This window comes from Pan paniscus, chromosome 4, assembly GCF_029289425.2.
Source record: "Pan paniscus chromosome 4, NHGRI_mPanPan1-v2.0_pri, whole genome shotgun sequence".
Lineage (NCBI taxonomy): Eukaryota > Metazoa > Chordata > Mammalia > Primates > Hominidae > Pan > Pan paniscus.
In genome coordinates, this window is record NC_073253.2 from 5,307,367 (window position 1) to 5,331,074 (window position 23,708).

At 41.4% G+C, this 23,708-nt stretch overlaps 2 long non-coding RNA genes across 2 annotated transcripts in view; one reads left to right on the forward strand and one right to left on the reverse strand.

Annotated features, from left to right (window-relative positions):
* The window catches only part of LOC130541504 (uncharacterized), a 35,781-nt gene extending 21,589 nt beyond the window's left edge, over window positions 1-14,192 (forward strand). Inside the window, exons 3-7 of the long non-coding RNA XR_008955558.1 lie at window positions 1,640-1,906; window positions 3,642-3,759; window positions 11,089-11,290; window positions 12,011-12,214; window positions 13,541-14,192. This is a non-coding gene — a long non-coding RNA (uncharacterized LOC130541504). The remainder of the gene's footprint in view (window positions 1-1,639; window positions 1,907-3,641; window positions 3,760-11,088; window positions 11,291-12,010; window positions 12,215-13,540) is intronic.
* LOC130541503 (uncharacterized) lies at window positions 13,380-22,478 on the reverse strand. The gene is made up of 2 exons (XR_008955557.1): window positions 22,371-22,478; window positions 13,380-13,703 (listed from the first exon to the last, which is right to left on the reverse strand). It is a non-coding gene; the product is annotated as an uncharacterized LOC130541503 (long non-coding RNA).
* Window positions 22,479-23,708: the final 1,230 nt, after the last annotated feature.

The following is a 23,708-nucleotide window of genomic DNA, read 5'->3' on the forward strand; positions in this document are numbered from 1 at the left end:
AGAAAAGATTTTGCAAATATGTTGTTAATTTAGTCTCCACTCATAGCTGAGATTTTATCCTGAGGACCTTTTTAACCTAATGGAAATACTGGAGATGAGAAACAAGTTTCTCTCCCAAATTTGAAAATTCTGGCTCATCCATATTCCCTCTAAATTGTAAATGCAAAATGCTCCATTCTTCCTCTAGCTCATCTCTTTCTTGCAATACCTTATTATACTTAGCTCTAAGAGCCAGCTGAACATTCAACATTCTGCTTCAAAATTTAATTGTTCAAATCAAAAAGTTTATTAGGTACATTTGCTATCTCCCAAGTTAGCAAGCATGAGGGCTTTACGATTTGTTCCACCACCACATGACATGGGTCACCGTAACTCCAGACTCAATTTCCCTCCACTCCCTCCAACCTTGACCACAATGCAATGACAGGAATCTTCGATTTTTGTTATAGCAGCACCAGCACCCCAATTCTGCATAGCAGTTCTGCCTTAATTACCTATTGTCATGATAATGATGTTTTAGAAACTATCCTCAGATGCCTTAAAACAATGTAAATTTGTTATTGCTCATGCGTCAGTGGTCAGCTGGGCAGTTTTACTACTCTCACCTGGGCATCTGTGGTCAACTGCAGGTCTCACCTGTGGTCAGCTGCAGGTCTGGTGAGTGCCTCTGCTGATGGAGGCTGGGCTGCCTGACATGTTTGGGGTCAGTGGCTGTGACCAGTTTATGATGGTTTCAGTTGCAATGGCTGAGACAACTGGGCTCTCATCCACGGGACTCTCACATTCCTCAGTCCCTCCACACGTGTCATCACGGTAAATGCAGAGAGCCAAAACCCAGCAAGCCCAATTATGCAAAAAGGCACATGGAAATTTAGTGTACGTTGATGTGATTTTCTTCGCATCCAATTGGTTAATGTAAGTCACATGGCTGAGTCCAAGGCAGAGTTGGAGAGAAGTAAAAATTATAGAATTGAAGGAGTAGATATGGGGAGACTTATTAGGATCTTTCTGCAACCAACCTACCACATGGTGACCTGGTTTGTGATGAAGAAACCACTGATAATCAGTGGGATAAGTCTTAGAATCTCCATAGGTAGCGCTAGGTGAATCTGATATCTACATTGAAAAAATGAATTTTGACCTCTAACTTATGCCAAAGACAAAAATTGATTTAATTGGACCACAGAATTCAATGTGCAAGATAAAACAACAAAGCTTCCAGACACGTCCCTGCTGATTTATTACCAGTCTCATGATGGGAGTTGCCTTTTGAAAACACAGTCAGCTCATAAAGTCCCCTTCTCAGAAATGTGACATGGCCCCACTGTCTTCAAAATAAATGTCAATCCTTTTATCGTTGCCTTTAAAATCCTTCTAAATCTTACCTCAAGCTACATCCCAAAACCTCTTCCCCTAGACATGCCAGGAGCTGCTCGCCCCGGAAAGCAGCTCTGTTTGCAGAATCGCGCACCGGCTCTGCACACTCCCACTCGCTTTTCTGGTTGCTCAGCTTTCTACTCCCTCTTTATTCGTAAAATATAAATTGCAATTTCAGGACACATTTTTTTAAGTATTGGGCTCTTGAAACTTTCCAGAGTACACAGGCAAACATAACTCCCTCTCTTATGTGTCCTCCCAGAATTTTACTCAGTCACGTTGCTCACTGCTGCGCACTCCTGCAGACGCATCCCAGTGGACTCTGCGCTGCATCCCCAGAGTACAGCGAGTTTCCCGCCTCCCGTTAGAGATCCAACACATATTTTTTTTGAAAGAAGAAACTGATGGAAGACAGGAAGCAAAAAGGAGAGGAAGGAAAGGGACAGGAAGGAGGAAAAGGAAAGGGAAAGGAAGGAAAAGAAAGGAAAGGGAACTTGAAATCCTACAAGGTCTCAAAGTCAAAAAACATGTAAGTCAATTATCACAGAAAATAAAAGAACTGCTACAAGGGCAAGTTACTGGGCCAAATCTGTCACTATTACAACATAGTATGAGTGTGTTCATTTTTGGTCATTGTAATCATTGTTGCTTTGGTTATAGTCATCTATTTTATAATTTGTGGTGTCCATTTAGTTATCTTTTGTAAAAAAAAAATGTATTGTGCATGTGTATGTGTGAGAGACAGAGAGAGAGTTTTTCACAAATGGAAAATGAAGATACAATTTGGATTTGGGAGAAATGGAAATTTATTTTAATGCCTGTTGACATTTATTTCACTTTGATAACCATATTATCTCCCACCCTTAATTTTAGAGATTGCTAGGAGGAAAGATGTTGCATTCTTAATAGATCAAGTAATTTAACTTCCAATAATAGTTTAAGCTAGATTTTCCACCCTGATGTTGTTTGAACGTTTGTGTCTCTCCAAGATTCATGTTCATACTTAATTCCCAATGCAGTAGTATTAAGTTGTAGGGTCTTTATTAGGTGATTAGGTCATGAGGGCTCTGGCCCCATGAATGGGAATACTCCCCTTATAAAAGGATTTGAGGGAGTTTGTTCATCACTTTTGCCATGTGAAGACATAGCTAGAAGGTGCCATCTTTGAAGGAGAGTATGCTTTCACCAGACAATGAATCTGCTGGTACCTTGGTCCTGGATTTCCCAGTCCCCGGAACTGTGATCAATAAATTTCTATTAGTTATAAATTTCTCAATCTAAGGCATTTTGCTATAGTAGTGTGAAAAGGCTGAGACACACTGATTCTTTTACTTTTCATTGTTGTCAAGGGGAAAAATATCTTTTAAAAATAGTGGAGAGTAACCATCCAGTGATCTTTCTAGACCTCATGGCTGATGTTGGCTCGATGACCCAGAAGAAATGCTTTGAACCAACATTAGTTTTATACTTAGGGCACACCCATAGGAACCTATTATATTTGCAACTGGTTACACTTTAATCAATCCCAGGCAGCTGAAGTAAGTCACACAGTTTACATCTCTTGCTTAACATACGCTGAGATATATTTCCTGGAATATTATTAGTCCTGAAGTGATTTTCCAGGCAGCCAATGCCAAGGTTTATTTATTTTTAAAGAAGTCTGAATGTTATCAATATTTGACTTTGCTAATAAGATATTTGAAGAATTTCCTTATTTTTTCTCTTTGTATATGATTTAAATAGAGTAAAAGCCTAATATTTTAGAATCACATGATAATTTGTATACAAATTAGATTGAGGTTACCTTACCAAATTCATTTGTTATTATTCAAGTACATACCGTTTTACTGGTCAAAGGTTTAGATTCTGTTCCTTCTAATTGATCAGTCTGATTGCTTTGCTGGTACAGAAGCTACCTCTGCGTGAGTGTCTGCATTGTAGATTTCTGCAGAGGTGCAGATGAGCTATAGATCTGCCGATTTGGCTTATAGATCTCCACCCCTCCTGCCATGCCAGCTCCTTCTTTACTTTTAAGTGCACTTCAAACACAGCATAAAGGTGGTTTGGAACTCAAATAAAACAGAACTTTGTTGAAGCTGTTAGTAGAAAAGGCAATACTTTATAATTTGGGCATAGACTCAATGTCAATTTCCCAAAAATTGTAGCAAAATTCTACTTATGAAATGTAATCAATAATTGCCTAAAAACATTCTGTTGTACTCGGAGAATGTGTCTGTCTTCTAAAATGGTGTTTTAATTTTTAGGATTGCTGTTTTAGAGAATTGAAGATCCTTCATCTTCAAGAATCTGAAATCTACCATGATCTTCACAGGTAGCAAAACACAATGGGATGTAGTCATTTAAGAGTGCTATGAAGGCAGTGTATGTGTACACAGAAGCCCAAAAGGCTAAAATTGGGTGAAGAAGGAGAGAAAGTTGGGTAAAAAATGAAGTCATCATAGTTGGGTGGACAGATACTTGATCAGTGGGCCAGACACACCACCACATGACCACGGCAAAGCAGCAGACATCACTCCATCCTTGGTCCCACATTTTAAGAGAGAAATAGCAATAACTGTTCCAATTTTATCTCCTGCATATCTGTTAAGGGATAATCCTACAAAACAGGCACATCGACTTGGAGGTCGTAGATGAAAGCTAACTGACTATAGAGCACTAAATTTTTAAATTCCAACCCAAAGACAAATAGACTTTGTATTTTACATTACTCTGATGTGGAATGAGAAAAGAGCTCAAGTGACATTTCAATTTATCATAGCTAATCATATGAACATTATTATATAAATGGAGATTCTAAAGCACTAGGTTTTAAAAAACCTTAAAGGATAATTTTAAAATACCCTCAAAAATGTATGAAGCCATGCATGCAAAACCTTATGTCTCCCAATTTCTTGCTGAAACGTCAAAACCAATGCAACATGAAAAGAAATTATCGAATTTGTAAAATATAAAGAGGGTGTAGTTATGTGCCTGAAACGTGGAGCAGCTTTGGCAGAAGACTGAGCAGGCACAACCTACTCGCTATTGGGAAGCCTCTGTAGAAAGAGGGGCAGTGCCTCTCAGCCCCCGAATTTCCAGGGCCCATGAGAAGGTCTTGGATCCAGGTGTCTGAGGACCAAAGCTGAGTGAGCAGAAATTCTTCTTGGTCATGTTCACCCAGGTTTGGAGGAGAGGTACACTCAATGCATCACCAAAGGAGTGCTGTCAATTGTTAATGTCTTCATCAATGAATGCAAGCAAACTAAACTGCCAAAAATACAAAAATACTGAATAACCTACTAAAAATACAAAAATTAGCTGGGTGTGGTGGTGCGCACCTGTAATCCCAGCTACTCAGGAGGCTGAGGCTGGAGGATCTCTTGAACCTGCCAGGTGGAGGCTGCAGTGAGCCTGGAACATGCCAATGCACTCCCACCTGAATGACAGGAGTGAGACCCTATAAATTTAGAGGGAAAATAGAAAAACTTAAAACATTAAAACCACTATGCTAACCCTGCCATGAGCACAAAACAATATGGAAGAAACAAAGCATTCTGGGAAATAAAAATCTGACTTCCAAAGTTTAAAATGTAATAGAAGTAAATAACATACAAGCTACCACAAAAATCTAATTAATGAATTAGAAAGTTAGTTTAAAAACCTCCTATTATTTAGAGAAGAGGTAGAAAATAGCTTTCATCTTGTGCACCAATTATTACTGATTGATAGTGGTTGCCTATGTTAAGAAAGATTCTGAGGTACTGCTTGGGTACCAATTCCATGGTTTGACTCCTGAATTTCAATTAAACATCACTGAGGGACTATTTAATATAAAGAAAATAAAACCTACATCTACTTGGAATAGACAATTTTCCTGCAAAGAAACCAGAATCAAATTGGTTTAGATGTCTGTGCAGCCATATTTACCTAATTCTAAGGGAACGTGATTATGACTCTTGAGTTCAACACTCAACTAACCCTCATACATGTGCAACAGCCAAAATAAATTAATTAAAAATTAAATAAATAACATAGGAAATATATCATTTAATACCTCTTTTAACACACGATTTTTTTTAATTTTTTTATTATTATACTTTAAGTTCTAGGGAACATGTGCACAACGTGCAGGTTTGTTACATATGTACACATGTGCCATGTTGGTTTGCTGCACCCATTAACTCGTCATTTACATTAGGTATTTCTCCCAATGCTATCCCTCCCCCATCCCCCAACCCCACAACAGGCCCCGGTGTGTGATGTTCCCCGCCCTGTAACACACGAATTTTTTAAGTGAACCAGGATAAAGAAATCAATAAAGAGCAAAGGATGGTACAGAAGAAAGATATCCGACAAATGGACAACATGAAAGCATTTATTTAAACAGAAACAATTGCCGTGCATGTATTTTTGAAGCTTAATGCAAATACTTTAAAAAACATTCTTGCTTTATACTTAAAATTTAAATTTGCACTGAAATGTTATATGACCTCACTCCAAACTCAGAAATGGTACCTGGATAAAGGAAGAAGAGTAATACTCACCCAGGAGGTATTATCTCACTCTTGATGTTAATTAAGAAATCGAGATTCAACTATATGTTCTTTCAAAATGTGAGTGTGAAATTGCAGAACGGAAAACCTTTTCAAAAACTCTTCCAAGGAAGGCTGAGGCTTCCGCTGGGAACGAAGAACCAAAATGAAGGATATGGAGTGAGGGGACAAGATGGCGACCACATACGGTTTGAGTTCCAGCTGTCAACGTCCCGATGAATTCCTTCTTTTTAGAGGTGCTTTCCCCAGGCAATTCTTGGTCAGCCTCTCCGCCAAAGAAGAAAACACCCATGTCAGTGACACTTCCTGTGATTCGTTCTGCTGCCCTCCTGGAACAAAACTAAATTAATCTATCCTTTTGGGGAGACTCTTTTCATGTGTTTGCTGACGTGCATTTAAACGGTTTCCTTTAAAATTGTTTTTTTAATATGGATGTTTCAGTCACCAAAAATAGAAGAGTTCGGTTTCTTCTACTGCAAAGAACATGTTCACCTTGTGGAGAGCAAAATGGTTGAGCTTTTTATAAACTCCCCGGACCACCTCCAGCCATTTGTGCAAATTAACACGGGGCTAAACTTGGAAACCTGATCTAGTAATTCAAAGTAAAATAAGAAATAAGCATGGTTGTAAATTATAAGTAAAATGAAATATGTTCATTTTAATTTAATGTAGAATTTGTTCAATATTAATGACACATATTTACAGAAACTGAATTGGAAACATAGTAATTATAAATAATGGGAAGAGAGAGTTTTCCTTTTTAATCTAATGTGCTTAGTCAATGTCTTAAAGGTTGGCAAAGTCAAGAGCTGCAGACCTAAGGCAGCTGGCAATCTGCCTATGGAACTTCTAGAGACAAAAGGAAATTAGTTACTATTTAAACACCAACCAATGGGGCTTTGGGAAAAGAAGATTCCAGGCTCTGACTCCCCCTGGGACCCTCCTAAGCCTTCCCAGGGTGCTCAGGCAGAAAATGCAGAGAGCACTGTGCACCAGGATGTTATTAAAATAATTTAAAAATGCAAGCCCCAGGAAGCTGAGAATTGGGAGAGGAGTTACACACTGATAATAAATATTTTTGTAAAGCTTAACAGAAGAAGAAAAACTGCCCTGGGAACAAAACTGACTACAATTTCCCCTTTTAATTTTAATATTGATCAAGTAAATTTGCAAAATCTGAGAATATATGCCCAGCTAAGTGTACACTAAGTGTACATGAGCATGTGTGCACATACAGAGGCACACGGGAAACTTCCCATGCTACGGGAGGCTTGACGAGAAAAATAAGAGAACAGAAAGTGGATGAGACCATGAAACATGGCCATTGTGGGAGAAGAGGCAGTTGGACTGAACGAGACAGATACTACCTAGGCTATGGAGCTTCTGTCAGTTCTGGAGCAAGTTAGCTCTGATCTGGATTTGAACTTGCTACTCTAAGGCACATTATACACATATATATGTATATATATATATACACATATATATGTATATATATATATACACATATATATGTATATATATATATACACATATATATGTATATATATATATACACATATATATATACACACACACCTATATATATATATACCTATATTGCTACAATTAACTGTGCAGCCAGATGTTAAATTTTGTTTTTTCTGGTCTCACCTGAGTCATCAAAGCTGAGAAGAACATGTCTCAATCATACCACATTCTGAAAAGAGATGCAGAACTGTGCATACAGTACATGTGGTGGCCCAAACCTGGTTCTGAGACTATTCCATTCACTCACGTCCAGAGTATAATAGAGAATGTTAATGATTTACAGTGAGAAAAAGATTGAGGATTTATCAGGCAAAGTTATTGGAATGCTCTACATTCCTTTCTCACATCAAAACAAACAAGTGTCTTGGAGAGAAAAAATCAGAGAGCAAAGGTGATCTGCTGGAATGAAGACTCACATCTATCTCCCTACCCTCACCCCTGCTGGGGGCTTTCTGAGCTGCAGAAGCTCCCTGCGAAGCCCTAGGGGAGTTCTCTGGGGAGAGCATTCACTGTGCACCTCCCGGAGCGTGTAGGAGACCAACATTGACACTAGACTCTCATCTGGGCAGGTAGGAGCAGCCCCTGCTGGCCAGTTGAGGGGAGTTCTTGTGCCAGTGGTTGGGGCATGACACTGACCTGTCCCATGGCCCAAGAAGATCCTTCCAGAAATAGATAGGATTGCATAATGTGGAAGGCCCTGCCAAGAACCCTGCCTGCCAGGGGATGCAATTCTACCAGAAAGGAACTTTGGGGTATCCTGGAACAGAAGGCACAGGGTGCCACAATCAAGCGTAGGAGCAGAGCTCAGACTTTGCCAGGGAACCACAGGCTGAGTGGACAGCAGGTCTGTGAGGTTTCTACAGGTACCATGAGAGAAAGAGAGACAGAGCCAGCATGCCCCCCTCCTTGCCAGGAACATGGCACTAACCCAAATAGCTGCTGCCTCATCCAGAAAGACTTTCTAACCCTTTATGTCTCCACTTTCCAAGTCCTGACCTCCACCCAAAAGGAGGAGCGAGGAAAACCAGGCAGGCTGGCATCCTTCTGCTCCAAATTGTCAAGCTGGTGATGGTCTCTCCATAGGGAAGGATGTATGCCTTGGGCGTTATGAGAAATTGAAACAGGAAACAGTCTCAACTTTCTAAATTGCTAAAAAATGAGCATGTCCTACTGAAACTAATGGAAAAGATGGGAAACCTGTTTGACAAAGTGTTCAAGGGTGAGACGGGAGATTTGAGAAGCTAAGAATGTGTCCAGAGGTGAGGCAAAAGACAGTGAAGTTAATTTCTTGTTTATGAACGGAAGTAAAATGTGCACCATGCTCATTCCCTAATGTGGGGTAATCATTCATAAGCATATCTTCATTTGTCTTCCTTAGGTTCTTAACAGTTGTCCCTTCTATACAGTGCTATAGTTGTCATGGGTCCTGCCTACGGCATTAGGTTTTAGCACTCACAGTGGAGAACACAGGAGAAGGTCATCCTTGCCCAAAGACTTGCTCCAGCCTGTTTGCTCCACATTTAGCAGGCATAAATGTATAAGAGATCAACTAGGTTGTTGACTAAGGAGGAAAATTCCTATCATAAAGAATAAAACAAGCCGGGCATGCTGGCTCATGCCTGTAATCTCAGCACTATGGGAGGCCAAGGCAGGTGGATCAGTTGAGGTAAGGAGTTTGAGACCAGCCTGGCCAACATGGTCAAACCCCGTCTCTACTAAAAATACAAAAATTAGCTGGATGTGGTGGCAGGCGCCTATAATTCCATCTACTCAGGAGGCTGAGGCATGAGAACGCTTGAACCTGGGAGGCGGAGGTTGCAGTGAGATGAGATGGCACCACTGCACTTCAGCCTGGGTGATAGAACAAGACTCAGTCTCAAAAAATAAAAAAATAAATGAAAGAATCAACACTTCGGAGCAAATTATAGATATGGGAGTGGAAGGGGAGTATGTCAGAAATACCTTCAAGGATTCACGTTGAATCATTGACAGTGGTAATACCATTAAGAAAATTGGAAAAAAATCTATAGGGAATCTGTTTGGAGAGGCCCCTGACAAAGCTTTGCTTATGTGTGTTTACTGATGCCACGGACATCCAAGCAGATGATAGGAGCAGAAGGTTAAAGAAGTTAAAGGTCAAGGAGTAATCCAAGGCGAGAAAGAAATGAGCCAACACTTAACCCATGTTTGAAGCTTGGGTGGTGAGAGAGAGAATGCGCTTCTAAGTTTAGGTCCTGTTTGTCATTAAAAAAGCTAGACTCATATTAATGTGTCAAGTGTTATAAATGTTATGAAGAAAATCCTACAGGAACACAAATGAGGAAGTGATTCCTGCTGGGTGGGAGGCAGTCAAAATTTAGCCGACTCTTGAAGGATAGATGACAGATATGAGGATAGATCTCAGGAGGGAGCTTCCAGCAGAAGCTGTGATGTGATGCCAGCTGTAGAGGCAGGAAGCCCAGGGCGGCTCACGCTGCCAGCCTCTGGGGTCTGAGGAGGGCATACAGCAAAGCAACTTGGTGGGGATAGGTGTCACCAGATCAGATGAGAGACAAGGACTTGTATCTGGTACTAATTTTTGTGAAGTAATGGGTCTGTTTGTTTATGGTGCTAAGATAGGCAGAGGGCTTTGATGAGAACTGAAGGTTTTTTGGAACAAAGCAACAAAGATGATAAGGATGATAGTTGGGGAGATGAAGAAAGAGTCCTCCTCCTCTCCAGAAGGGTTTCTGTGGGAGCTCATGGCAGTGGGAGCTCAGGGCAGTGGGAGCTCATGGCAGAGTGATAATAAGAGCACAGCCAGCCCCGTGGCAAGGGGAGGGCAAGGGAGAGGCACGCAGGCTCAGGGACAGATCAATTGCCAGGCGAAGGAAACCAGGTGAAACTGAAGACAGCTGTCAGTTATTGAGCCTAAACGTCAGAATCGTGGTGAGGAGCATGTTAAGTAACAACAAGCAAAGACTTGGTCTTGTATTGGACATGAATACAAGGCATCGCTGGGACACCTAGATGCACACCTGGAGCCAGCTGAACGAAGGTAGAGAGAGAAAGTTGAGACTGCACTTGAGACTGGAGAGATGAAGCCATAGACCTTAGATGGGTGGTTCTCGGACTTCAGCCCACTGCAGCAGCACCTGGAGGACTCCTTACAGCACAGACTGCTGGACCCACACCCAGAGCTTCTCAGCCAGCAGGGCTGGGAGGAAACTGGCACTTCCTGTGCAGGAGATACTGGTGCTGCTAGTTGTCTAGGGACCACACCTTAGAACTACTGCCTTAAAAGTCACTGAGGAGGCAGTGGCTCAAAGTGTGGTCTCTGGACAACTAGCAGCACCACTTCTTTCTATGGGGAAAGAACTGAAAAGAACTGAAACAAAAACAGGCCCCCGCCCTCAAGAGGGGGGAAAAAAAAGTCAGCCCTCTTCCCCTGAGAGTCTGATTTAGTTGGCCTGGGCCCAGATGATGTCATTGGTATTTTTATTGCTCTCCAGGTGGTTCTGACATGCTTCCAGGGATGAGAAACACTGATTAAGGAGGAGAAAAGAAAGCAATTTATTTAAAAATTTTTAAAAGAAACAGACAAAAAGCCCACTTTTTTTGGCACTGATCTAATTCTCTTTTCTTTCCTCAGGAAAAGCAGTTGAAATACCATTAGTTAACAGATTGCCCAATGAAGTCGATGACAACTGTGATAAGAAATTACTCACTATCACAGCGTCTCCAAGAGATGAACAGTGGATGATGCTTCCAAAGCACAGATGTCCCTCTCCTCCTCAACCTTCTCTCCCCAGAAAGATGTCAACACTGTGGAGATTCTGCTATGAAGATACCTGGTGTGGCGTTGCAATAGATGAAATATTAAGGGCAATTCAACAATTTTCTGAACAAATACATGAATTTAACTTGAAGTTGAATTTAATTTGACTTCAAGAAAAATTATATTTCTGGTCCTCCTATGATCATGTACTAAGAATTATTTAACTGCAGATACAATTGTTATCTTTAGAGCTAGAAGGCCTCATTTTAGAATTAAAATGAATGGCAACCCAGACAGATAAAGTCGAGTCGTGATCATCCCACTGCGGAGGCAGAGCCAGTGCTGGCCATCCCCCGACCACCCCAACACACTCCAGGTCTCACACATTTAATCTCTCTCTCTGCCAAGGGAATTTTTTCTTTCCATTTATTCTTAGAAACAACTAAGGGAGTTTTAAGTTAAATACATGCTGCCAAATTGAATCCAAGGAAACTAAAGTCAAATATATTAGCAAACACTTAATGTCCTCTCCATTTTGACATTTCTCCCTCAATTCCTATTTCTGAGTAAAGGCTGTTCAGATGAATAAAAACATATTTTCAGAAATCTGAGCTCATAAGACCTATAGGCCTGTGAAGTCACAGACCGTGCACTGTCAGCAGTCAGCAATTCTACTGGGTTGAATTGGCATGTTTCAAACTATGTATTTTTGTTAAAAAAAAAAAAAAAAGGGTGTGTAAATGCATTTACAAAATAATTTGTACTCTTTCCCAGTAATTTATAGTTGCCTTCACAGCACCCAGTTCCTGATTTCACACCAAGCCCTTGCTGAGGATATGAGAGTAATAAAAAGGGGAGCCCTGGCTCTTCCTCTCCTTTAGTGTCTTTCCTGGAAGTGGACTGCGAGAAGAGCTTCTTCAGCCACCTTCTGCCTGCAGACAACCTCCATGAGTTTGCTTTAGAAGAAGGCTTCAATTTGAAGAAAGTCAAATAAAACAAGGTAGACTATCATTCCCATAGATGCAAAAGAAGGTGAACCCAGATTCAGATCCTAAGTCAGCCATTCTGCAGGGAACTCTTAGGTGTCCAGGTCAGAGGCTCTATTCAAACTGCCTCATCAATATTGGTTCCTCAGTTGTTGCAAATATACCACACTCATGCACGTTGTTAATAATAAAAGGGGAACTGTAGAGGACGGGGTGGTGTATATGAGAACTCTGTACTTTCTGTGTAATTTTTCTATAAACCTAAAATAGCTCTAAAAATAAAGTTTATTCAGAAACAAAAAAATTAATCATCTATCCTGAGTAAATATTATATAAGATTTATCTAAGTTTTTACGTACTTCTTCAAATGTGCTGACCTTTACTGAAAATCTTTTATACGTTTTGAATATTCTTTTCACTCCATTGAAACGCAGTCCTCCTGGTAATTTTGTTTTCTACTGTATACCTAGTGTATTCTACATCACCAAAAGCTTTAGAGTAAGTTTCCCAGCCTACCAACCCCACTAAATGCCCACTTGCTGAAAGCATAGTACAATAGTCTCTTTAACATCACAGGTTTCAACTGCACAGGTTCCTATATGTGGATTTTTTTTTCAATCAATACATTGGAACAATTTTGGAGGTTTGCAACAATTTTTAAAAACTCACAGATGAATTGTGTAGCCTAGAAATATTTTTACAATTACAAAATGTTAGATATGTTATGAATGCATAAAATATACACATTAATCTATTGTTTATATTATCAGTAAGTCTTCCAGTCAGCAGTAGGATATTAGTGATTCAGGTTTTGAGGAGTAAAAATTTATGCATGGATTTTTTTTTTCTATGCAGAGGTTGGCTCCTTTAATCCCCTGCTGTTCCAGGGTGACTTGTACACACTTATTTCTCTCTCACACACACTCACATACACACACATCCACACACAGGCACATCCACATTACCAGAGGCCACATCAAAGAAACTTAAATGGAAAATCTCAGCAAATGGTATGAGGTGGGATTCTAGGATTTATTTTAAAAATAGTATTGAATGTTGTGTATGTGATAATTCAAAGAATAAAATGGCTAACATAGAATGTGGAAAGGCGTATTAAACGAATTCATTTCAGCCTATTTAACTGGAGTCACGAGAAGGAATTTTTAAAGACTACTCATATATGCCCTTTTTTTTTATTAACCCTAACATAATGTAGATAGAATTTAAATTTCTATTATATTCCACATTTCACAATTGATTATGAAGTCAGACTCCTAAGTAGCGGCTCTGTAGACTCAGCTCTCTCTTTTTTTCTAAGATGGGATTTCTCTGCTCATCAGGTCATTGTGTTTGCAATTGATCCTTGGAGACAGCGACATCTGCGAAGCTTCCAAGCCACGGTGGTTCCACCTTCACAAGTATCCTTCAAAGGCATCCTGCAACCACCCCATCCATCCAAGTACTCCATTGTAGGATTCAAAAGCAAATTGCAGGGTTTGCTGCCTGGCAGAGAAGCATAGACACAAAGCATGAGAGAGCAAAACCTATGAGTTGACCATATCATAAACACAAATAGATATATGCAGAATCCCAGCTAAAAAATAGGCAATAAACTTAAACAATAGGACTATGAGTAGACATAGCAAGTGCTGGGTAGAGATGACAGTTTTGTGTCCTGTTAGAGCTAAGTCAGAAATCTGGGTCGAAGTGAATGTGAGGGAGGAAAAGGCCATTACAATATTTAAGAAGCAGCTCCAATATTTTTAAAACGTGAAGGAAAACTTGCAAGCAATCTCTAGGGCTGGAGGGAGAGAAATGCAAAGCCCCCTCAGCCTGCTCCACCATTATCTTTTGCATTCCAATAACTGACATGCTGCTGAATGTTATGACTATTTGTTTATTGTTGACTGTTCTTGGCACTGCTCAGTGTAGCCAAAGATTCCTTGCCTACAATAAAGGCTTGCTCAGACAATAAACCACGGAGAAAGAAAATTGTCCTTGAGAATAAGGGCATTTCAGAGGGAAAGGAATTCCACCAGAGGCAAAGAAACCCCCGTCCACTGCAGAATTCGAGCTCAATATCTCCTATGTCTATCTGTGAAAGCCATCATGGAACTCAAGGGCAGGAGGGGGTGGTACACAATGGTTTGTATTGTAATCCCCTGTTTTCAGACACATTTTTCTGAAAGCATAAACTTTGCTGGCTAGGATTGTATAAACCTAGCGGGATTTTTTACTTTTTCTTGGAAGGCATTTGTCTCCCAGCATCATAAAACTTAACAGTCTGCTTTCATAGTAACAGTGTGACCTTGTAGTCCCCGATCCTAAGTGTGTATGTGTACAATGTATAATTTCCCTTTGTTTCCTCTGAATTCTCCCTCTCCATCCTTTGTCAGTCTAAACGGGCTTTCGTTTCTAATTTCTCTCTTTATTTTCTCCAGCAATGTACTAATTTTGCTTCTAGATTACCACTGTGCCTGATTTTGAGGTTGCCATTTTAATTTTAGCAAAATGCTTGGATTTATGGGAATCATCAAAAAGGCAAGATCATTGGGCTCATTGCCCTTCCTGGGACTCTCTTTTCACTTTGGTGTCTGCTGTGTTAGTGATTTGATATCAGACCAATCCATGAACGCTTCATTTTAAACCAGAGCCCAAGTGAAATAAATAACACCACCAGAGAGAAATGAGAACGCAAAAGCTATTATTAAAATGAAAACATACTCTCTCTTAGACCTGGCAAACTGCACTAAGACATTCAGATTGTGTATCCAAATGTTATTCAACCCACTCATAGCCATATTCCTTTGATGGCACTAAGGTGGTACTTAAAAAGGAGCAGGTTCCATCTCAGAATCCCCAGCATCATCCCAGATAATCAAGACCATGCATCCTCTTCAGGCATCCTGTTTCCCTGGCGGCTTCTCACCCCTGAGCCTCACTGCCCTGCTGTGCTCTTCATTACTCTTTCACTAACATGCAGAAACAATGTTTTTCTTTCCAGTGCCTTCAAAATTTGGCCAAATTCTCCACCAAACTTCAGGAATTATTCATTACCTCACATCCTTTATCCAGAACAACAACCGAACATGTGTTTCGGTGAGCGGAATATTCTGGCCCAGCCCTGCTCTGTCATGCCTGAATGACCATTTTTTAAAATGCCAAAGATGAGGAAAGATAAAACACTTCTATGGCCGTTTTGAGAGCTTGGCCTTGCAACCCTTCTCAGCCTCCTCCGACCCTTCTTTCTCTCTCCCTCATGCTCTGTGCTCTGCCTGTGTCTGGGGAGCCTCCTTTTTGACACTGACACAATTCCATGATCCAAGACATTGGCCTGGCTCCCCGCTGCCCAGGAAAGGAGGAGACACCTGGAAGTGCCTATAAGGCAGCTCTTCTAAGGTGGAGGGAGGTGGGAGGAAGCAAGGTAGATCAAAGATCCCCTCCCTCCCTCTCCAGAATTTTCTGAGTTGTGATCCCTCCCTTCAGCTCTACTGGAGAAGTCCTATGGACCACAGGGCCACCTGCTGAGAGGCTGGTGGGTCTCCTGGGGGCTCCTGGAGCAGGGGCAACGCTGGACATCACACCACTTCTGCTTCACAGTGTTCTTGTCTCACCTCCCTTTTCCTCCACCCTCACCACCTCATGAAGGACTGGCACCTACTTCTCACCCCAGGCTCTGCTCTATGGGGGACGAAGGCTGGCTGAAATGTACTTCCTGCGAGACATGAAGGTCAACCTTGGAGAGCTCCAGGGGCATGAGCATTGAGCTGTCCAGCAATGTAGAAACGTGCACACTTCTCTGAGCTTCTGTGTGTCCCGACCTGTTGTTGAGTTTGGGGTGGAAAAATGGTGACCGACAATGAAACAGGAACCTCACAGCCTGTCAGTCACCAGGAAGGCAAGTGGACTTCTCCTCTGAGGAGCAGAGAGGAGAACTACCTGTGTGGCCTCTTTCTCAGGTTTAACTTCATTGGAATAAAAGCTGCATATGGCACTGTGTATTGATCAGGATTCTCTAGAGGAACAGAACTAATAGGATAGATGTATTTATAAAGGGGAATTTATTAAGGACTATTGATTCACACAATCACAAGGTGAGGTCCCACAATAGGCTGTCTGAAGCTGAAGGGCAAGGAAGTCAATCCAAGTCCCAGAACCTCAAAAGTAGGGAAGCCGACAGTGCAGCCTTCAGTCCGTGGTTGAAGTCCCAAGAGTCCCAAAGCTGAAGAAATTGGAGTCCCATGTTCTTGGGCAGGAATCATCCAGCACAGGAGAAAGATATAGGCTGGCAGACTAAACCAGTCTAGTCTTTCCATATTCTTCTGCCTACTTTTATTCTGGCCATACTGGCAGCTGATTAGATTGTGCCCACACAGATTGAAGGTGGGTCTGCCTCTCCCAGGCCACTGACTCAAATGTTAATCTCCTTTGGCAACATCTTCACAGACACACCCAAGAACAATACTTTACATCTTTCAATCCAATCAAGTTGATACTCAATATTAACCATCACGCACTATGACATCCAAGTCTTGACCCATTGAAATTCAACCCTTTTGGACAAAAACTCACTTCCTGGTTACAGCCCTTTCTTCACGCACAGCTCAGGGAACAGAGGAGGCCAGTGAGAGGGTGTTTCCAGGAGGAAGATGCCCTGGCTCTAAGCTTCTTCTCTGGAGCTGGGGCTCAGTCAAAATAAAGTGGTGGTGATGGTCCTGCTGGCTGGCTTTGTGTTCCCAAGTGTTTTACCATGTAAAAAGAAATACAGAGAGGTGTACCTATAGAACAACCCAGTCAGATTTGTTTCCAGCCTGAAATCTCTGGGGACAGGCCTCCAGACCGTTTTGTATTCATTGTGTTTTCTTTGTCCCCTTTATATTCCGGTGAGTCCCTCAGATCCAGATCTTTCAGGATTCAGTTCTAATGCCCTTCCATGGAGAGGGTTCCCCAACACCTCCCTGTTCTATTCTGGTGGCATTGCTGCCATCACTGGTGTGAGGATGGAGGTCCTGCCTTCTGCCTTCCTTGCTGTGTCATCCTTCTTTCTAACGTGGCATTATTTTCCCCTATCCTGCACTGCCTGAGCTTATCACTCTGGCATGGATGGATTTTTGATCCCCCTTTGCTCCTGGTGGATGCAAAGTTACTTATGTCAAGTAAATGGTCTGGATTAAATTAAGAGTCAAAGAGTTTTTATCTATTCCTGACAGTGATGTCATCTGTCACTTTTTAATGTAGTTAAATATCTTACCCTTTTGTTGTTAGGGAGATGCTGAACTAAATCCATGATCACTGTTCATATCGACAGAGGTTCTGGGGAATCACACTGATAGCCACACAACAGTACTGGTGCTCAGTGAAGGGCAGCCACGTGGCAGCAACTTCAGAGAACATTGTAAACATAATGTCACTCAGCAGAAACAAGTTGCCTTATTGGTATGCACGTTCCCATGCAATGGACTTAATGGTGTCTCCCTGATATTCATAAATTAAACCCCCAATCTCCAATGTGGTGGTATTGGGAGGTGGGACCCTGGGAGATAATCATGTTTACACGGGGTCCCGAGAGTGGGATTCTGATATGTTTGGATTTGTGTCCCTGCCCAAATCTCATGTCCAATTGGAGGACGGACCTGGTGGGAGGTGATTGGATAATGGGGGCGAATTTCCCCCTTGCTATTCTCATGATAGTGAGTGAGTTCTCATGAGATCTGGTGGTTTAAAAATGTGTGGCACTTCCCACTCTTTCTCTCCTGCTGCCATGTGAAGAAGGTGCTTGCTTCCCCTTCACATTCCACCGTGATTGTAAGTTTCCTGAGGCCTCCCAGTCATGCTTCCTGTTAAGCCCGCAGAACTATGAGTCCATTAAACCTTTTTTCTTCATAAATTACCCAGTGGTTCTTTATAGCAGTGTGAAAATGGATTAAATACAGGTGCCCATGACAGAATTAGTGCCCTTATAAGATGAGACTTTGGAGAGCTCACCCTGTCCCTTCCCACAAGCAAGAAAGACCCTTAAGCAAGAAGGTGGCTGTTAGCAAGCCAGGAAGAGTCCTCACCAGAAACCAACCAAGCTGGCACCCTGATCTCAGACTTCCAGCCTCCAGAACTCTGAGAAAATGCATTTCAGTTGTTTAAGTCCACAGCCTATGGGGTTTTGTTATGACAGCCGGAACTCACTAAAATACCTTGTTTCTCAGATGAGGAACTGAAGCACCAAGAGGTTAATGAACCTCCCCTAGACATACAACCAAAGATGGAAGGGGCTGAAACTTTCATCTATTTCAGTTGACATACAACCAACCAATTAAGTTGAAGTTGATAGAAGCATTCAATTTCTAGATAACCTAAATAAAATTACCTGAATTTCTAGATGATTGAGTCTCATTTATTTATAAACTTTTGAAAGAGACTTTTAAAAATTCTCTATCTCATTATTTTCTTACTTTAAAATTTTTCACATTGAAATAATGTTAAATTTATAGAAGAGTTGCAAAGATACTACAGAGAGTTTCCAGGTATCTTCCACCCAGCTATCTCTAATGTTATCAGTTTGCACATGTTGGGGTTCAGAAAACAATGCCTCAAAGTATGGTGCTTTGACCTGTTGGCCTCTTTGAACCAAAGGAGCAGCCCCAGAACCAAAGTCTCTATGATGCCCCCGTGCAAGACTCTTGTCCTTCTGCCACTTCAGAAGTACAGGCAAGGGACCTTATCTGAGGTTCACTCCCCGAACTAAGGGAAGTTCCTCTGGAAGGAATGCAGTTGTGCAGAGCCCGCTTCTTATAATTTCATAAAACAATGAAGATTAACTCATGGGAGAAGAGACTAGAGTGGACACCACACCCAGAGCCCAGACAGACTCTGTCCCAGGCATTTGTTGGTTCTTCAAGCCCATTCATCTCCCCTAAAACTCATTTACTTTTCTTCTAACAGTGCCTACAGCCCCTACTTCCCTTTCCCCTGTGAAAAAGGTTATATAAGTCTCATTGGATTGTTAGGTATTGTGATATTTCTATGCACCTAATAAATTTATGTCTTATCTCCTATTAATCAGTCTATTTCAGTTCATTTCTCAGATTCAAATATCAAACCTCAACAGGGGACAGAAAGGGTTCTCTTACCCCAATATGTAATTTATTGTTATATATTTATTAAAAGTAAAAAAATAATATGAGTGCAGTACCAGTAACTAAATTCCAGGCTTCATTCAGACTTCAGCAGTCTTTCCACAGAACGGCACCCTTCTTTTTTTTTTTTTTTGAGACGGGGTCTCACTCTGTCACCCAGGCTGGAGTGCAGTGGTGCAATCTCGGCTCACTGCAAGCTCTGCCTCCCGGGTTCACACCATTCTCCTGCCTTAGCCTTCCGAGTAGCTGTGACTACAGGCGCCCGGCACCACTCCCAGCTACTTTTTTGTATTTTTAGTAGAGACCGGGTTTCACCATGTTAGCCAGGATGGTCTCGATCTCCTGACCTCATGATCCACCCTCCTTGGCCTCCCAAAGTGCTGGGATTAGCACCCTTCTGTCCAATGCAGGACTCCACATCACCAGGGTGGTTTCCTGGGCATGAAGCCCAAGGAGTGCCAGGGCCTAGCCAATTCTTCAAGTTGCATTTATTCATGTTACCTTCATCTCTTCTGATTGTGGCAGCTTCTCAGTCTTTCCTTGTATTTGACAGTTTTGAAGATTGCTTGTCAGGTGTTTTGTTGAATATTCCTCAATTTGGATTTATTTAATGTCTCCTCATGATTAGCCTGGAGTTATGGATTTTTGGTAAGATGCCATAATTTTTTTACATTGACTTCATAAGTGAAAACAAATTACTTAAAATTATTTTAACAAATAGAGAACTCTGGCAAAACTATCATATGTCAAATAAATCCTATTATTTGCAAAGTATACCATTTCCGTTTTGATTGGTGAGACAATAAATATTTATGGATACATCCAGCCTCTGCTGATTTGTTTTTGTTGAAGTAAATTACACATAGTATAGAATTAAACAGTTTAAAGTGTAACCATTTTAAGTGTACAGTTCAGAGGCAGTTAGTACATTTATTTATGAAGTAAATAGGCAGATAATATAGGAGAAGAATTACATCATGATTCAAAATTAACTTTAAAGCACAATATTTAGTTGTTCATTCTTTTCTTTCCACAATGTACAAATTATGTCTCATTATCCTCAGAAAAAAATGGGCATCCATTTGCCAGTTATGAATATGTGTGTATGTGTACATATGCATATATGTATATTTCACACACGTCTGTGTGAAGAGACCACCAAACAGGCTTTGTGTGAGCAATAAAGCTGTTTATTTCACCTGGGTGCAGGCGGGCTGAGTCTGAAAAGAGAGTCAGCGAAGGGAGATATGGGTGGGGCCGTTTTATAAGATTTGGGTAGGTAAAGGAAAATTACAGTCAAAGGGGGGTTGTTCTCTGGCAGGCAGGAGTGGGGGTCACAAGGTGCTCAGTAGGGGCTTTTGAGCCAGCATGAACCAGGAGAAGGAATTTCACAAGATAATGTCATCAGTTAAGGCAGGAACAGGCCATTTTCATTTCTTTTGTGGTGGAACGTCATCAGTTAAGGCAGGGACCGGCCATCTGGGTGTGTACGTGCAGGTCACAGGGGATATGATGGCTTAGCTTGGGCTCAGAGGCCTGACAGTATATATGTATATACATGTATATATATGTGTGTGTACATATATGTGTACATATATATATATATGATGGTCATATACACCATCAAATGAGTTGCAAGCCTGCTTGTAGAAAATGTTTTCTAGTATCCATGTGAGCAGAACTTTAGTTTATAAACTTTAGTTTGTAAAGAGAAAGAGCAGTACTTATCCAAGGGGAGCAACATGAAAGCATTTGTTAAATGGCATGCTGCTTGTCCTACGCACTTCTCTCATGAATCCTTCCACCACCCACCACACCGCTGGAACTTTCCAGATGTAAATGCATAATGTTGTAGTGAATTTACTCAATTTTTCACTTTGTCTTACATGTATTAATGAAAAAAAAAAAAGCTAAACTCTGTAAAATACTTGAAGAGGTTTATTCTGAGCCAAATAAGAGTGACCATGGCCCAGGACACAGCCTTAAGAGGTCCTGAGAACACGCCAAGGTGGTCAAGTTACAGCTTGATTCTACACATTTTTAGGGAGGCAGAAGTTACAGGCAAAGACATACATTGATACCTATAAGTTATACATTTAGTTAGCCTGGAAAGGCAGAACATCTAGAAGCAAGGGGGCTCATGGGTCATAGGCTGGATTTAAAGATTTTCTGATTGGCAATTGGTTGAAAGAGTTAAGCTTTGCTGAAAGCTTTGTAGTCTGCAGAAAGACATACTTGTGTTAAAATAAGGGAAGTTGTAGAAGCTGATGTTCTTGTCATGTAGATGAAGACTCCAGGTAGCCGACTTCAGAGAGAATATATGGTAAATGTCTCTTTTCCAACCTTAGAAGGTGTCAAACTCTGTGGAAAAGATCTAGTAAAGGAAGGACATTCTCTACACAATGCAAATTTCCCTCACAAGAGAAGGCTGTGCAGAGCCCTTCCAAAATATGTCACAGAAATATTAATATATAGTGGGGTAAAATACTTTGATTTCCTTCAGGATCTGTTTTCCGCCATGTGATGCTATACCAGAGTCAGGTTGGAATTCGAATTCGGTATCTTATTGCTACAAAGAGTCCATTTTATCAGTCTTAAGATCTCCATTTTAGCATTAATGCTGGTCTGTTATGCCTAACTTCCTAAAGGGAGGAGGGCATAATAATGCATATCTGGCCACCTTTTCCATCATGACCTGAACTGGTTTTTAAAGTTTCTTTGGGATTTCCTTTGCCAAAAGGGAGGTCCGTTCGGTTGGCTGGGTGGCTTAGAATTTCATTTTTGGTTTATGTATGCCTAGCTAGAATACATGAAAGTTTGCAAGCAGAAGCCACAGCAATTCACCTTTAGAATCCTAAATCGAGTATATCATTTCCTAAATAATATCTTAACAGATAATTATCCCTTGCAATGATGACCCTCAGGAAAGCTCTCCTCTGTCTGTTAAGCCTGTGCTGCCCAATGCTGGACTTCCCTTACAATGAGCCACAGATTCCCCAGCAGAATAAAGGCTAGGACTGTTCTGCTCCAAGAAACCCACCTTGCTCGGTCCAATCCTGCATTTCTGGAACTTGTTTGATCACAGATATCTTCGATCAAGAAACAACTGTTAGCATGCCGTTTGGGAGGGTGCGATCCTAGAAAGTTTTCTTGTGTAGAGTAGAACCTGGTTACCGATCACGATGTTTTAAAGCACCAAAATAGTTTTGTTTTTGTCTTTGTTCTTTTTCATCTGTGATAAACAAACCCCAAAAGGCATGTGAAACACAATGAAAAGGCACGCAGCACAGCTTGGTCACATGGAGAGCACTCAAAAGCTAACTGCAAGGGCATCACAGGGGCAAAATCAGCATTTATATCATGCGCCTGTGACTTTGGTTATGTTAACTAAAATCCTGATTACTCACTTTTCAAGTTACCCCCAAGACAAGAGTGAGCCTTGATCAGAAATGTTAGAGAGGAAATTGGGTGTTTGCCAAAAGAAATGTGCAAACATGAAACAAACATTTGCTGACTGTTAATGCTTTGTCAGCCTAAGGGCATTCTTTAATGCACTGAAAGGAAACCAGAGCATAAACGAGGTGATTCCCTTGCATTTCCTCACTCCCCAGTTGGGGGCGGAGTGGGGGGAAGCAAGCATAAGCCATGTGCTTAGCATAAGGATTCATTGTTAAGGACCTTCTTAACCTCAAAAGGCAGCCTGTGCCAGTGATGGCTTCCCCCCAGCAGGTTAGGATATTCATACACAGAAAGCTGGTGTTCCAGGGGCACAGAGCGGGTGGAGAATCATCGTGAAAGCGGTAAATTTTTAAGTCCTGGCCAAAACAGTGTAATGAAGGTAGTCCTCTCTTGAGCATGATGACCCTAGCTGTCAATAGCCAGCGTGTCCTCCACAGCCATGGCCAAGAAAAACCCTTGAGTAAAATAGGACACAAAACTCTGAGAACCTGAGCAGGGTCCCTGGGGAAGACAGGAGCATCCGTCAGGGGATGCTTGATGACAGCACAGACTCTGAAGCCAGGAGAACCATCCAACCCCAGCCTGTCCTGGTGCTCTCCAGCTGTAGCCACCACTTAACACCTCTGTGTCACAATTCATCCTCATCTGTACGTAGGGGTAATAACAGTATTATTACAGAAAGGGTCCTAATCCAAACCCCAAAAGAGGGATCTTGGATCTCACGCAAGAAAGAATTTGAGGTGAATCCATAGAATAAAGAAAAGACAAGTTTATTAGGAAAGTAAAAGAAGGAAGAATGGCTACTCCATAGGTAGAGCAGGGTATTCCCGAAAACAAGAGGAGGAAGGCACCCACCCTAGGTATAATGCTTGTTTATATACAGGATAAAAAAAAAATCATGAGTGATGTGCTCTACTAC